The sequence below is a fragment of the Pelodiscus sinensis genome, chromosome 6 (genome assembly GCF_052426305.1).
Source record: "Pelodiscus sinensis isolate ZL-2025 chromosome 6, ASM5242630v1, whole genome shotgun sequence".
Lineage (NCBI taxonomy): Eukaryota > Metazoa > Chordata > Testudines > Trionychidae > Pelodiscus > Pelodiscus sinensis.
In genome coordinates this window covers 104,483,040-104,499,456 of record NC_143057.1, presented here as the reverse complement: position 1 = coordinate 104,499,456, position 16,417 = coordinate 104,483,040, and the positions used below count along the sequence as shown (strand labels likewise).

General features: G+C 43.3%; 1 long non-coding RNA gene across 1 annotated transcript in view; it reads left to right on the top strand.

Annotated features, from left to right (window-relative positions):
- The first annotated feature begins 302 nt into the window (after positions 1-302).
- The window catches only part of LOC149524197 (uncharacterized), a 69,459-nt gene continuing 53,344 nt past the window's right edge, over positions 303-16,417 (top strand). Inside the window, exon 1 of the long non-coding RNA XR_016349809.1 lies at positions 303-371. This is a non-coding gene — a long non-coding RNA (uncharacterized LOC149524197). The remainder of the gene's footprint in view (positions 372-16,417) is intronic.

Here is a 16,417-nt window from a genome sequence, read left to right as displayed (position 1 = left end):
AAGCCAGTCAGTATCTGCTGACTCCTGGTTCTGTACCTCATACCTGTACCATGTATTTTCCATATATTGCATGAAATCAGATGCAGAACCTGAGGGAGGCCACAGAGGAGTGCCTTCCTCTGGCTGGGTGGCTTTGTGACCTCCTGTCATAACCATGAGGGCTGGCCAGCACCTGGGGATTAAGGGGTTAACTATGTCTCCTATCTTTAGCCAGGTAGTTGGTCAGCCAATAACAATGCAGGTAGGGATTTCAAACTGGGACAAAGGAATTTTTAGCTTTTCCCTCCTTTGTCTGAGTCAGAGCAGTTTCTTCCAAGTAACAGGGAGATGGGAAGGCCTCTCTCTCTCCAAGAAAAATCTCCTCAAAATGTGTAAGTATGGCAAAGTTAAAACATCAGGTTTTATTGTTTTATGGTTTGGGAATATGGAATTGATGTCTGAGCTGTTCAAAGTGTGTTTTCTTCTCTGTCGCTTTAAAAGTGTTTTTTCCTTTTATAACTAAATCCTGAGCCCAGGGGATCTCCTTGAGTATCTAGATTAATTGGTGGCTCTTTGTCATCTAGCTGCTTTATTATGCTTGCAACTATGTTTTGATAATATTGTTTTGATAATAAAAGTTTGTTTTCTTTTTTAATTAACCTGGTATTGGTTCATGTCTGTGTCCTGAAAAATCTATATGTGGGTATCTCCATGCCTCTGACTAGGGGGCAGCTACCACAGACTGCAGCTTGTATTTTCTCTTTTCTTTTTCAAGCCCTTTGGGGAAAAGATCTGAGGTACCCCTGAGATTTTTAGGGAGAAGGTTTCTCAAGTGATCTCATCCCTGGTTTTTCTTGGAATACTTGGGTCGTGGCAGCGTTTTTTATTCTCCAAATGAAATTAGGAGTCAGGCATAAGTTCTGAAAGTGAACTGCTGTGAATCACTTGACTTTCCAAAGCCATTTTTCCCATCTGTAAAAATGCAGGAAGTGGTTATCCATCTCAAAGTATGCTTGGTTCTGAGGCACAACTATATAATGTTTGCAAAGAAGCGTACAAATGTGCAGTATCCGTGCCAATCAGAACAAAAGGTGAGATTAGAACTTGGAAGTGCATAGCTCTAAACCCTTAGTTCCATGTGCCAGATAATGCTGCTGTCAGTGTCATGCAAGCTTGTGGTTATGTACACCTGGGAGTTTACAGCCACAATTGTTTATTATTGTTGACATGTCTCAATGCAAAAATCCCCAATATATCGAATTATTATATATATATAAAATCAAAAATTGAAACTTTAGGGAGTGGGTGTAAAATCATGGAAAATGAGAAGATTTGACATTTTGGGTATGTCTACAAAGTGAGTGCTATTTCGGGATATGTTCATTATCCTGAAATAGCATCTTCCATGTCTTCACAGCATGCCCATTATTCTGAAATGCAATTGAAATAACGGGCTTTCTATTCCAATGTCCGGGTAAACCTTGTTCCACAAGGATTAACGGATTTGTTGGAATAGAGGTCTATTTCAAAATTTGGCACTGTGTAGACAGCGCCAAATTTCAAAATAGACTTTTTCAAAATAAGCTATGCAATTTGCATAGCTCAAAATGTGTAGCTTATTTTGAGTGAGAGCCGCAGTGTAAAAACACCCTAAGATAGCAATAAGCTGTGAAAATTTGATGACAGTTTTGCCCAGCTCTATTTTGAGTTCATGTGACATGGCTGATATAGGTTTAGCAAGCATTTCTCTGATTGATGAATTTCTCAGTGTGAAGGTTGCTACTGCTTCTGCTTGACTAGCTGAGAGATGCAAGGTTTTGTCACAGCTAATGCACATCTCAAGACGTAACTAAGATCCAATCTCTTCCTTGCATTCATTTTAATGTTGACCATTATAGAAAAGCTGACCTCACAGCAATACATAGTGGCAAATGGAATTAGAAGTTTGAGAGCTCTGTCAGAGAGAATCAGGTATTCTAAACCAGCTTTTCACTAAAAAGTTGCCAGAATCCTGAAAATCTGTTTTCAATGTGTTATCTTCTTGCAGGCCAAGGAATTCTGCTTTCACCTTGATTTACTTGTCTTTGATTACTTTTTCTTCCACTGTAAATGGTCTTGCAATCCATCCATTCATTTGATGCTATTCTATATTTGGAAAGTATCTGCTGGTGAAGTCTGTTACTATGAGTAAGTGTCCTATGATATCATCAGCAAATGAACATTTCTGTTTAGTTACCTCAAGCAGAGTTGCCAATTCTAACCACCCGGGTACATCAGCAGCTTCAACCCTACGTTGGTAAAGCTGGAACTTACTGAGAAAGCTAGCAACCTTGTCTTGAGCGGTGAGGATATTCACCATATTTCCTTGTAGTAAGAGGTTTAGCTGATTCATTTCAGTAAAATAGTCTGTAAGGTATACCAATTTTAGAATGAATATATGGTTCATTATTTTCCCAAACAGTTCTTGCTTTTTAGCAGATCCCTCTCTTTCAAAGAACCTGATATTTCTTCTCTTAAACTCAGTTTAAGATTTTCCACACGATAATCAGTGAGCTTCTGTAGGATACAGAAGTGCGCTAAATTCAGCTCCAACCTCTTCACATAATACTGTAAACATTCTGGAATTTGTGGCACTATCTCAAATATGATTAAAAGTTTTAACAACTGCACAGAACACTTCACAGCCAAAGTGTATCTGTGTAGCACGCAGTGGGTGAATGTGGCATGGGGGGCAACCTGTTTTATGTGAGCCTTAAACCCAGAATGAATTCCCATCATCAACAATGCTCCATCAATGCACATACCAACTTATTTTGTCCATTGTAACCCCTTATCAACGAAGAAATTCGGCAATGTTCTGAACACATCTTCACCGCATGCAGCAGTGGTCAACGATTCAGAGAATAGGAATTTCTCCTTCACAGAGTTACCTTTTATGTACTAAGCCTACACAAGTAATTGTTCACAGGAGACAACATCTGTTGATTCATCCAACTGAAGTGCAAAGTAGAGACTCGCATTCACAACTGCTTTCTGCAACTACTTGATCTAAAATGTCTTTGCTAGTCTCAGAAATGTGCCCTTTCATGGTGCAATTTGAAAGCGATATCTGATCCACCTTTTTTGCATGTTACTCCCCAAGAACAAGACTCATTGTTTCAACCAGACATGGTTTGATGAGATCCTCTCCTACTTTATAAGGTTTTTTTACATTCAGCAATTCAGAGAGCAATATGGGTATGTCTACACTACCACCCTAGTTCGAACTAGGGTGGTAATGTAGGCAACCGGAGTTGCAAATGAAGCCCGGGATTTGAATTTCCCGGGCTTCATTTGCATAAAGCCGGGCGCCGCCATTTTTAAATGTCCGCTAGTGCGGACTCCGTGCCGCGCGGCTACACGCGGCACGGACTAGGTAGTTCGGACTAGGCTTCCTAGTCCGAACTACCTAGTCCGTGCCGCGTGTAGCCACGCAGCACAGAGTCCGTACTAGCGGACATTTAAAAATGGCGGCGCCCGGCTTTATGCAAATGAAGCCCGGGAAATTCAAATCCCGGGCTTCATTTGCAACTCCGGTTGCCTACATTACCACCCTAGTTCGAACTAGGGTGGTAGTGTAGACATACCCTATGATAGTATGCTTCAAGAACAGCTTCATTTGTCTTTGCAAACTGACCAGTTGAATCCATCAACCGAAATCCTGGAGCCTCCTCTCTCCTCCTCCCAGGGGCCGCTACACTGCAGGTAGCAGGGGGAACTGGCCAATTGGGAGTGGACCTGGTATTCCGGAACAACAGATGCTATCCCCAAAAACGCACCATGGCCAGATCCGGTCTAGAGGAAAAGAGGAGGCCATTAACCTGAGGGCAGAAGTGGGTGGCGTGATGCAGAGTGATATGATTACTCTGTCATCCTGCAGGAAAAAAATGTTTATATATATATATATTTCACTACCAAGCTTGAATCAAAAATGATCTTTCATTGGGTTTGCCAATAGTTTTATGGGAACTGAACAGAAACAGGATTGAACATGTCTCTGCAAGTCAGATCAAGTTGTGCTGCAATGTGCACTGTTACTGTATGACTCATACTACATCACCTCAGAAGGAACAATAATAAAATATTGTTGAAAAAAGTAAATTAAACAATTTAATGAGGTTGCCATTAGTTTGTATTAGTTCAATTTAATAATATAATTAATAAATATTTTTCTTCACTATTTATCAGAAGTGTGTGTAGCTGACCAGCTCATTACCCTCTTAAATATGCCAAATTACCCTTCGAGGGGTAATTGCCCTCAGTTTAAGAACCACTGAGCTAGAGTTAAATATTTCTATTATACTTCCTACTTTAATTTCATTATTTAGGAAACATATGAAAGCAATTAGTTGGATAGCTTTTTGGTTCTTTTTTTTTAAATACAAATGAAAGAGATGACATTTAACAAAACCCCAAAGAATGTTACAATTTAGTCTGCAAGCCATGCAATGCTTTAGTATTTGAATAAGAAGTAAATGTCAGACTTATTTTACTTTTAACCATCAAGTCACTGAGTGAATCTGAAAAGACTGAAAGGCCTCATATGGCTAAGCACCTGGACATTTATATTCATTTCTAAACATTATCAGAACTTCCCTGGTTAACAGTACAAGATGGATTGGCACGCTCATGAGATCAGGCCTTTTAACTCTGGAGTTAAAGGCACACTTACTGTGTGTGCAAATTGGGGCATTTTACAGTCTATAGACATAGACCTGGCTAACTCTTGAACAGGCAGTTACTGAATTTACATGTCCTTTTACAGCAAACAAATGCGTGTTGACAGATACACATCTGAATGAATACCTCAAGCCTTTGTGACTTTGTTGCGGCCTTCCTATGGTGCTATCATAATTATTGCCAGATATATCTTTTACAGAACAGATATTAGCAGGCCAGATTCTCAAACATGCTCCACTCCCATTGTGTGGATCAGGCAACACAAAGGGAAAAGAAACTGTCTGCATCTCCACTGCTGCAGATTCCATTAGTGTTTTGCAGGAGTAGCTTGGATCCCACTATCTGTCATTAGGAGACATGCCATAGGGAACCATTGGCATAGGTTACAGCAGACCTTAGCCTGCCCTAACTTACATTGGAGCTAGAGCAGAGAATGGAGTGGCAACATTACAGTAGAAACAGAAGGTGAAATCATTCTCACAATGCTATTTACATTTTTTTTTTAGCTGAAATCTTTATATCCAGATCACCAAGTGGTGCAAATGAGTATAGATCTATTCACTTAGGTGGAATTATGCAACTATGCTTATTTACACCAACCAAAGGGGTAGCATTTAGTATTTTTCTTTACTCTCCCCTGTTGTACACAACTTACCTGTTCCATTATCTGCACTTCAAGACAGCCATGCTGTAAGAAGACTACTAAATTAGTGCTTTGATGTGTGCAGCACTTCAGCCTGATGAAGTTAGTGTGTCACCTTAGAACGTCACAAGAGGTATTACTGAAACAAACAATCTCCACAGGTAATAGATGTTAATATTTCCCCCTTTCTAAGATAATTTTTAATATTTCTGATCATGGAAGTAGATTGAATAAAAAGGAGCCTAACCAAAGACATGGGCTCAGCTTCAACCTCCTTCTAGACCATTCGTTTATGCTAGTGATGCTGTAGAAATAACATCACTGAGCAGAGCTGATTGAGAACTGAAGCAGAAAGTTGTTAACATAGTCAGTAATAAGATCTGAAACAGGTTCTAGAAATAAAGGCCCATAAAATGTACTAGATGACAACATGCAGAACCTTTCTGGATTTCCATAGGGTCACTTCATGTGAGACACAATACCACTAGCATAGCCATTCAACCGCACTCTGCGGGCTCTTTAATATTCTCCAACAAACATGGAAACCAAACATGAAATGAATCTGGTTCAATACACATATATTTTTAATATATAAGGAAAGTATAGTAATAATCCTAAATCCTTCCCATCATCCTTGGGATCCTCAGCTGGTGTAAATTGGTGTAGCACTGCTGGAGTACTCCCTGGTCTAGTAGCACAAAGAGGTCTCAGTTTACCTCTCAACTACTTATGCCTATAGTTATTTTGTTTTTTCTATAACACAGATATACGTTCCAAGAAGCCAAATGAGACCAGTATTTTGTCATTGCAAACTTAACAAGTCTTGCTTACTTAGATCTCAGTCCCCCATCTTTGGCCATTCACTTCAGAGAGAGGTGGATCCAATTCTCAGAGATGATTTTTAAATATTTTCCACAGCACTTTTGGAAGTCGTGTTCTTAAGGTCAAGAATTCTACCATGTGTTTTGACGAGATGTTTAAATACAGGCAGTCCCCGGGTTACATACAAGATAGGGACTGTAGGTTTGTTCTTAAGTTGAATCTGTATGTAAGTCGGAACTGGCGTCCAGATTCAGACGCTGCTGAAACTGACCGCCAGTTCTGACTTACATGCAGAATCAACTTAAGAACCCCAAGCGTCCCCAAGTCAGCTGCTGCTGAAACTGATCAGCAGCTGATTCCAGGAAGCCCGGGGCAGAGCAACTCTGCCTCTGGCTTCCTGTAGTCAGCGCTGGTCAGTTTCAGCAGCGGCTGAATAAGGACGGCTGGGGCAGAGCAGCTGGGGTGCTGCTGGGTTGCTCCAGTAGCGCCGCTCCTCGGCACTACTGGACCAACCCAGCAGCACCCCATCTGCTCTGCCCCAGGCGTCCTGATTCAGCCACTGCTGAAACTGACCAGCAGCGGCTGAATCAGGACCAGAGCGGCGCTGCGGGACCAACCGGCAGCACCCCAGCTGCTCTGCCACAGGCGTCCGGAGAAAAGCCTAGTCTGCTGGGGGGGGGGGGGGGCGTACTAGCTGCGCCCCCCCCCCCCACCCCAGCAGACCAGGAAGACACGGGTGGAGGATGGAGACGCAACCGCGGTCCCGCCACCTGGGTCCTCCACGGCTTTGCTCCCTGTCTCCCTGGTCTGCTGGAGACCAGCAGACCAGGGAGACGGGGAGCAAAGCCTCTGAGGACGCCGGCAGCGGGACAGCCGCGGGGCGTCTGGGATGTCCCGCTGCCGGCTTCCCCCGTGACTTTGCAAAGTGGCGGGGAAGCCAGCAGCGGAGCAGTCCAGGCGCACCTGGGCTGCCTCGCTGCCTGAGCCCCCCCCCCCCCCCCCGCAGCTTTGCAAAGCCGCGGGGAAGCCGGCAAAGCTGCGGGGGGGGGGGGGGCTTGGGCAGCGAGGCAGCCCAGGCGTGCCTGGACTGCTCCGCTGCCGGCTTCCCCGCGGCTTTGCAAAGCCGCAGGGGGGGGGATGGGGGGAGACTCGGGCAGCCCAGGTGCCCCTGTGCTGCCCGAGCCCCTCCGCGGCTTTGCTCTGCATCTTCCTGGTCTGCAGACCAGGGAGACGCAGAGAAAGCCCCAGAGTACATGAGCGGCAGGACCGCGAGGTCCCGCAGTCTGTGTACTCTGGGGCAGCCCTGTTCGTAACTGCAGATCCGACGTAAGTCGGATCCGCGTAAGTCGGGGACTGCCTGTACTCCCTCATCAAGTTTTTGAAACTTCCATTTAAATTGTCAGAGCTGGAGAGCCACACAATGGGCACTTTAACCCGAAAGAGTTCAATTCAATGTAAATTAAAAAAAAAAATGCCTTTAAAACACTCTATTGGCAGAGCTGCTAAATATCAAAGTACACTTGATACGTCTTGATCTTATAACTCGCTTGGTTAGGTCCAATAATGGTATCAGCAGAATGAATATGTGGACTAACCAAGTGAGTTATAAGATCAAGAACACATATTCCTGCGCATCCAGAAATATAATCTATGCTATCATGTGCCGAAAGTGTCCATCTGCTATGTACATTGGACAAACATCTCAGACACTTCACCAAAGGATTAATGCCCACAAAACAGATATCAGACAAGATCACAAAGAAAAACCAGTTTCTTGCCATTTTAACCAGAAAGGACACTCTCTCAATGACTTAACCACCTGCATTCTGCTACAAAGACCTTTTACATCTGCACTTGAAAGGGAATCCTCTGAACTGTCCTTCATGTTAAAATTCGACACTCTCCGGGAAGGAATGAACAAACACGCAAACGATCTTACCCATTACCAAGATAGCTTCCTCAATTATCACCTCTAATACCATTAGCTCACAGACGTCCCACTCTCCCCACCTCTAATATCAATTCACAGACACTTACCTTCCTTCCTCCCCCCTCCCCCCGCATCCCTCTCCTGTTCTGAAATGTGATTTGTCCTTTTCATATGTGTTCATTTTTTTAAATTGTATCCTTTGGTATATATGGTTGTGACTATTTTCTTCCACTATTTGATCTGAGGAAGTGGGTCTGGCCCACGAAAGCTCATCATCTAATAAACCATCTTGTTAGTCTTTAAAGTGCTACATTGTCCTGCATTTTGCTTCAAGAACACTGTCTTCCTACTGTCTGAAATCAGTGCTTCTTGCAGAAATGCTATGCTGCTCCCGTTCGGGCAAAAGCCCTCTTGCACAAATGCTTTTGCGCAAGAGGGCCAGCATAGACAACGCGGTATTGTTTTGTGCAAAAAAGCCCCAATCATGAAAATGGCGACCGGGGTTTTCTTGCGCAAAACCGCATCTTGATTGGCATGGACGCTTCTCCGCAAAAAGTGCTTTTGAGGAAAAGCGTCTGTGCCAATCTAGATATTCTTTTCCGCAAATGCTTTTAACGGAAAACTTTTCCGTTAAAAGCATTTGCGGAAAATCATGCCAGTCTAGATGTAGCCCCAGTGCTTATCTGTTTGCAGTTAGCTCTACGGCTCATTCTAAACATGGGAAGCAACATTCACGTCACAGTCCCCAAAAGTCTCTATCCCATAATCCAATGAATGGACCACATTCAGTGATTAATCCTGGTTACATGCTACTTGAGGCACATTTAGCATATACTAAGAAAATTCTAAATATGAGTTTTCTGTATACAAATTTGTATATAGACGATGGTGACTAGCATCTGAGGTTTTCCCTTTCTTCACCCTTATTATTGAGGGGTTTCTGACATATATTAGTGGTTCAGTTTCCATATTAAACTAATCAATAGTTATATTCTTGTGGAATTCCCTGAACAGTGCATGGGAATGAGATGCTTAATCGACCTTATTGCTCAGGAAGATAGCAGACATATTGTAAACTGCCTTGTGGGATGGCTGGGAGACAAAGCAAGTGTTATAAATACACTTAAATCAGCTGTCCAAAGCAGCCCTAAATTTATATAACTAATATAATTCTATTCTATTGTAATATAGAGCAGTGACAGACTCAGAGTTTCTTGATGCCCCTGTGAAGTCGTATCCTTTGCACTTTCTCAACTGAAAGATACAAAGGACAAAAGTCAACCACCTCCTTCCATGTTGCAAGCTGCTGATTGCTCCTGTGAGAAGTGTGAATTGGCTGCTTTAATATAGAAGCAGCAGGGTCAGACAAGGAGTGGCAGCATCGAGGGCAAGGCTGCCTCGGCTAGCTGTGAGCTCACTGGGAGAACAGCACTGACCTCCCTGAAGCTCTCATAACAGAAGGTATTTCCATTAACCACAAAGCAGATAAATTAGCTTTGTTTTCATTGGCAGCAATATCAGGCAGAACCATATCACTAGTCACAGCAGGAGGCAAGAAAGCTGAAAACTGGCCGGCTAGCTGAGAACAACACTAACCAAACAATCTGTCATACAAAACACAAGATGTGAATGAATTTTTTTTCCTGTTTCCGTATTTCATTTACATTGGAGAGTGGCCAGATTTACTGAGCTACTTTGTCTAGCCAAGTCTACTTAATGTAGTTTTAGAGGGTCTAAAGTTCAAAACACTAAGTGACAATAGGCCCTTGTCTTCATGACATCTGCAAATCCAAGGTTACTTAGAAACAATAAGCAGTCCTGTGGCACCTTAGAGACTAACACATTTAATAGGTCATGGTCTTTCATGGGTAAAACCCACTTCATCAGATGAATCGTCTGATGAAGTGGGTTTTACCCACAAAAGATCATGACTTAATACATTTGTAAGTATCTAAGTATGTCTACACTACAGGATAAGGTCAAATTAAGATTTGCAACTTCAGCTATGTTACTTGGATATCTGAAGCTGAAGTACCTTAACTTGACTTTTGGAGCTGTCCACACTGCAGGAAGTAGAACAGAACGCACTCTCCCTTTGCCTTTCTTTATGTCTCATGGAAGTAGGACTGCCGGCATCAACTGGAGTGCCCCAATTTCAGTTGGTATTAGTGTGTCTTCACTAGACCAGCTAATTCGAATCCTGGAATATTGACAGCAGCAGCTTCAATCTTCTCTGTAGTGTAGATATATCCTAAGGTGCCACAAGACTTCTTGTTATTTTTACAGTTACAGATTAACATGGCTAACCCCTATAAGGTTTATTGGGTTTATTTTAAGCACAAATTACCTGATTCTTCACTGCTTTGAAGCCTGTGCAGTCATTAACATCAGATGAATGCAAAATAGGTGCATAAATGCAACCAAACAGTTCTGCACTAACCTTCTCTGGTTTTGATCTAGATTTATAATGGAATAGGTAAGAAGATTCTGAACTTTCATAATATTTAAACTGGAATCTAGTTCAGACATGTCTGTAAAGCAATGTAATTGTCACATATGGTCCACTTACCTCATGGTCCCCTTTGGAGAATAAATAAAGAATCAAAACATTTTGTGGAAGCCCAGGGAAACAAGGCTACCAATGGAAGGAATTGGTTGCTGTGTTCAAAATCAAATTAACTGCAGCTTTGCATCAATCTGGATGGCTATAAGGGTATGTCTACACTACAGCACTATTTCTAATTAACTTAATTCGAAATAGTTAATTCGAATTAAGCTAATTCAAAATAACGCATCTATACACAAAAACTATTTCGAAATAGTGTTTTGCTATTTCAAAATAGCATGTCCACACTGAGTGGACCCTGAACCTGCAGGGCATCAGGTTAGGACTTAGTGTGTGGGGCTGCTGCCTGAGGCTAACTGAGCTCCGTGCTTAAAGGGACCCTATTCCCACCCCAGACAGACAGTTCTCAGAGTTCCCCGCTTGTTTGTCTACCTCGATGAGGGATAGTAAAGCAGTCCTGTCTTGGAGTGCCCTGAGTACCCGAACTCAGGACACCACAGCACTCGGTCACATGGAGCCAGAGCTGCCCCTGGGCACGCCAGTGCGTCTCATGGGGTCATTGCCATCAGCCCAGCTGCACTTGCTGCAGGCTGCCATCCGGGAGGCTTCATTGGGGGGCTATCAGGATCCAGGAGGCCCTGAGGGAGAGCGTCCACCCCGAGGAGCCCTCAGAGCCTCCCCCGGTCCTCCCCACTGGGGACTTGTGCCCCATTCCTCCGTCACATCCTTCCACTTACCTCTCCCTAGCTCCCCTTCCTGATGTCAAATAAAAGACACGTATGTTCAAAAATAGAAACTGGGTTTATTGAACAAAACTGGAGGGGGGGAATGAACCTCTGGAGAGACTGGGAAAAGGAGGTGGGAGAGGGGAAGAGAGAGGGTGGAAGAGGGGAGGGGGAAACCCGAGACGAGGGAGCTGGAAGGGGGAAGCAAGGGGAAGAAGGGGGAGGGGAAGCTCAGGATTCAGGGTCTTGCCGGACCAACTTGACTTTCATGCTAACCTGCTCCTGGGTTCGCATGTGGCTTTTGGTGGCAAGGCTGGCAGCTATCCTGCCATACACAGCCACATTCCTCCATCTAGTGCAGAGATCTTGGATGTTAGGGGCATCTCCCCCAAACCTGAATAAGGTCCATGATCTCCACCCTGGACCAGGAAGTCGCCCGCCTTCTCCGGCTCCTGTTAGGCTCCTGGGAGCTGGCAGACTGATCCTGGGGAGCAGTGGAGGGCTGACTGCCAGTGGCTTGCTGGCTCATGTTTTGGGGCCACTGGGACAGGGGCCCCAGTGGCCACCGCTGGCTCTGGACTGGCAGGCTTGGAGCTGGCACAGGCACTGTGGCCAGGGTCTACCCCTTTAATGGCTCTCGGGCTGGGAGAGAGGAGAGTAAGTTTTCCTTGTTGTGCCCAGAGTGGCCACCAGGGCTCCCTGAGAAGGGCTGGAGGCCCCCTTTATCGAATTAAGTGTCTACACAGCACTTAATTCGAAATAACTATTTCGAATTTGGTGTTATTCCTAATAGAATGAGGTTTACCAAATTCGAATTAAGGGCTACGCTATTTTGAATTAAATTTGAAATAGCGGTTTGCATGTATAGACGCTATTAAAGTTAATTCGAAATAACAGCTGTTATTTTGAATTAACTTTGCAGTGTAGACATACCCTTGGATGTTATTACACCAATGAAAAGTTCTGATTTGCTTTCACAAGAATTCACGTGAAAATGTGCAGGGAATAACAGCCAGTGAATCTTTATGACCGGTGGAATGGTCATGCTACCTTTAGTGAGTTGGGTAATAAATAACAAACTCGAGTAAAAAGGCTAAAACAATAAAAATAAATGTCTCTTGCCAGAGTTCTATAAATGTCAGAACCTTGGCCATCAGTGCACCAACTGTAAACACATGTCAAAAGCTCTTTTGTTATTCTAATAAGGACAAGGAAGTTGTCCAAATCTGTCACTTGGAGAAAACCCGAAGCGAGCCAGCCTGTGCATACATGTAAGGAAACAAGATGATGAATATGTTCTTGCATATGGCCTGTCCCAGGGACAACTAAGCAGCTCTTGACTAAGAATTGCAATTTGTTTCCTGCTTTCCCCTCATTCCTCTGGGATAGCATGCAGGAAAATAGTTGGGGCAGATGACTTTTTCCTCTGCTCTGGTACACAGGGTGGCACATTGCAAGACAAGAATCAGTCCTTAGCCTCTGAAGCATAGTTGGAGATGGGGCACCTGTTTGAGTAGTCAAGCACTTGGTTATGAATACTTTTCTTAGATGCCTGGCTGATGTGTCTTGCCCACTGAGTAGCAGTGACCCCAGGAGTCGGGTGGAAAGTGTCCTCACCTTGCTCTGCAGCCTGAGGGGATGTGGCTCTCCAGCTAAGATCTACCGAGCATAGCTCACCTAATCAATTCCCTGCCATTTCAGGGCCTCAGGCTTTAGTAGCATCTCTCTCTCCTGTTTTCTGTTTGTTGCACACAACACTTTGGCCTCCTGAGGACTGAAATGCTTTTGACTGTTTAAAGCCATTGCACCCAGCACAGGGGCATCTAGGTGAAATTCTATGATATGCAAGAGGTCAGATTAGCTCTAATAGTCCCTTCTGGCCTTAAACTCCATGATGCTATGAAATCTGTGAAGCCTATTCCCCATTTCTGCCCTTCTTCAAGTGAGGAAGGGAAGTAATAGCTTAGCACTATGCATAGCCCATGGAGGGATCCCTGAATTCCCTCCCCATTTACTCCTATGCATGGGTGCGTAGGAGAGCTCACAAATAAGCACTGGGGCCAGATCCTCAATGGTCTTCTGAGATTCCCTTTCTCAGTTGCTGAGGATTTTTTCAGTAGGACTCTGAGTCATACTTCCTTCCACCCTTTACTGGGGCCAAGGGAGCAGTGTGTGCATCTAGACCCGGGTAGGTAAGTTATCCTAACATCTGAAAAAAGATATAACCTATCTCTAGAATTCACATGCCATAAATAAGATAACAATGGCTTGTCTTAATCCACATTTCCATTTTAAGTGTTTTTCCCCATTTTCCGGTCATGGGTTGGATTTTGGTTTAGTCATTGGGATCAGTATTGCAATGAAGCAACATGTTACATCTGCAGAACTCTTGTTCCCTGCTCCAAGTAGTTTAAGTTCTCAAGCCTAAATTAATAGTTGACCACAGTGAAAGAATTTCATGTGGTTTCTGCTTTGGCCGTCTCCAAATTTGTTTTGCACATGGGACTTCATGTTTGTCTTCATACTTCTGCTCTGATCCACTGCCAGCCAACTAGCTTCATGAGTGTTTTATCCATTTGATTCTTTTATTGCCAAGATCTTAGAGTTCCCTGAGTTTCAGCATAGTTCCACTGGCGATTAAACGGATTGTTTTCTATTTTTGTAGAAAAAACATTGCTGTTCTTTTTAGAAGAAATTATGTGGTGCCGCTTCCTAAACTGACTCTGAAAAATGATGTAGCTACGTAGTATCCTATACAGAAGGGCCTTTGACAGTCTCTACATTTTAAATTCTCTCTTTAAAAGTCTTTTTTATGTGGACCCCAGTGAAGTGATCAGTGCAGTTCCTGTGTTGCTCTAGGTCAGATCCCAACCTAAGAAGTGTCTCAGGCTGATCCCATGAGGAGGCATAGAGCGCCTGGGCTCTGATTCCATGGGTATCGTTGCTAAGAAAACTCTTCTGTGGTGGCCCAGTAGCCTCTGTGATGTGGACTGGGAAAAGAGTCTGTGATGGTAGGGGACGATGGTAGAGGTAGAGGACAGTTTCCTCATTGACTGGATTCTGTCCCTGACTGACATCTCTGAAATGGTGTTGCCAGTCAAAGAGGCAATGTATCTAATCAAACTGTAGAGTAATTGCAGTCCTGGCAAGTTACAGGAGGAGGAGAGAGGGTTTTTAGAGTTACCCCCTTAGAATGCCAAAAGCCTTGTCTTTGTTCCATTTCCAGGCCTAGGACAAATGTAGACCCCTTTCCTTGCTCTTCCTTTGGGCTAGTGGGATACATCCTAGACTATATAAGTCTTTGAGTGCTCCTGATGGGGTGCTGTGCCTCCAAAGTACTCGTGCCTCCAGGCTGCTACTATGTGTCTCTGTTTAATCCTAAAATGTATTTTTAAAAAGACCAGGTAAAATAATGTTTAGACCTATAAATAAATCATTTTAAACTAGCTTGTCTGACCTAATAGCTCTCATCAAGAAGATGAAATACACCCTTGCAACTGTCTTCACCATGTGTTGTTCAAAGCATATATCAGCTGAAGACAAACTTCAGATCCATATCAGCTCAATAATAAAGAGTTTTTACAGTCTGCCTCTAAGCCAGTAAATTAGTTCTTCAGAGAGCAGAAATCCACATAAAAAACAGCTCTCAGGGTGGGCCACACAGAGCACACAATTGTGCTCTATGCAGATGATGCTGTTGCACTTGTAACTAAAGCTGAGGTTACCATTCCTGTCTAACCACTATTAAGTTTGGACACCTTTCAGGGTAGAAGATTAACTGGGGAGAAGTCAAAAACCTTTGTAATAAACCAGTATGCCTTCAAAGGCCTTTTCTCAAATTAGAATGTTGGGTGGCCATACCCTTACATGAAATATGCACTGATTCCTAATAATATTCAGAACATTACTGGGGTAAATCTAGAAACAATTATTGCCAAGTGGCTAATGATTTGGGGAAGGAGCCTCATTTTCTGGGGTAAAATTAATGTACTAAACGTGATTGTTGTCTTTCCAGAGTTTTGTATGGCCTTAAGGGGTCTCCCTATTTTTATTCCTCAAACATATTTGAAAAAAAATCAGCTATTTTCAGAACATTCTTTGGGAATGCAAGTAAGAAATAGCCTGGCTCTGTACAAAGTACACCTCTTCTGTCGGTGGGGATTTTGCTTTCCCAGCTTGAAAAATTATCAGCTTTCTTTTTCATCGTTGTCCCTCTTCAATAGGACCTCACAGACCCCATCTTGAATGCAGAGTGAAGGAGAATCGGTATCGTCTCCCCTTTTCAGGCCCTGTAGGTTTGAATTATTATGTATTTGATGGTTCCAGAGCTTAGTGTGAGGCAAATTCAGTGAGAGTCCTGCTTCCATCCATCCCTCTATTCAGAGGCAGTCCTACAGAGCAATCCTGTCTTTAAAACTGATGGTAAAACCTTGATGTGGGGAGACTGGATGGAAAGAGAGAAATTATAACTGGACTGCAGTCAAATGAGAATGATAAATTTGAACCATTTGTAGATTTTTCACCAACAATTTGGCCTCCTGTGAACCAGCACATGGAAATATCTCCAACTAAGGCATTAAGCTTGTATGGGGATTAAATGCATGATGAACTCTGGAACCTTCAGAACTTTTATTGTTTTGAAGGAAACCTCCTGGATTTACGTGGCCAGCGGCAATCTTTGCTAGCCCCAAGATTAATAGTTTGAGAGTTGCTTGCAATAAAGATTTGGGCCTGCAACTGTCTCTGACCGAGTGGAATACAACTGTATCTAATGTGTTAAAAAACAAACATAGATGTGAGACAGCTTATTTACCCAATGGCACTTTTTTGAATACATTGGTCCCCATGTAAGTTAATTGTCATGGGCTTCATAAATGATGATTGCAGTAGGGAGTGTAATACCCATTGTGCTACCTCAGCTCATTTGCTTTGGGAGTGCTCCAATATAAAGAATTTCTGGTATGAGGTAGGTCAAAGGACCAATCTAACATTGGATGCTGAGCTGAAGGCCTTCCCCTTAAGTCTCATTCTTT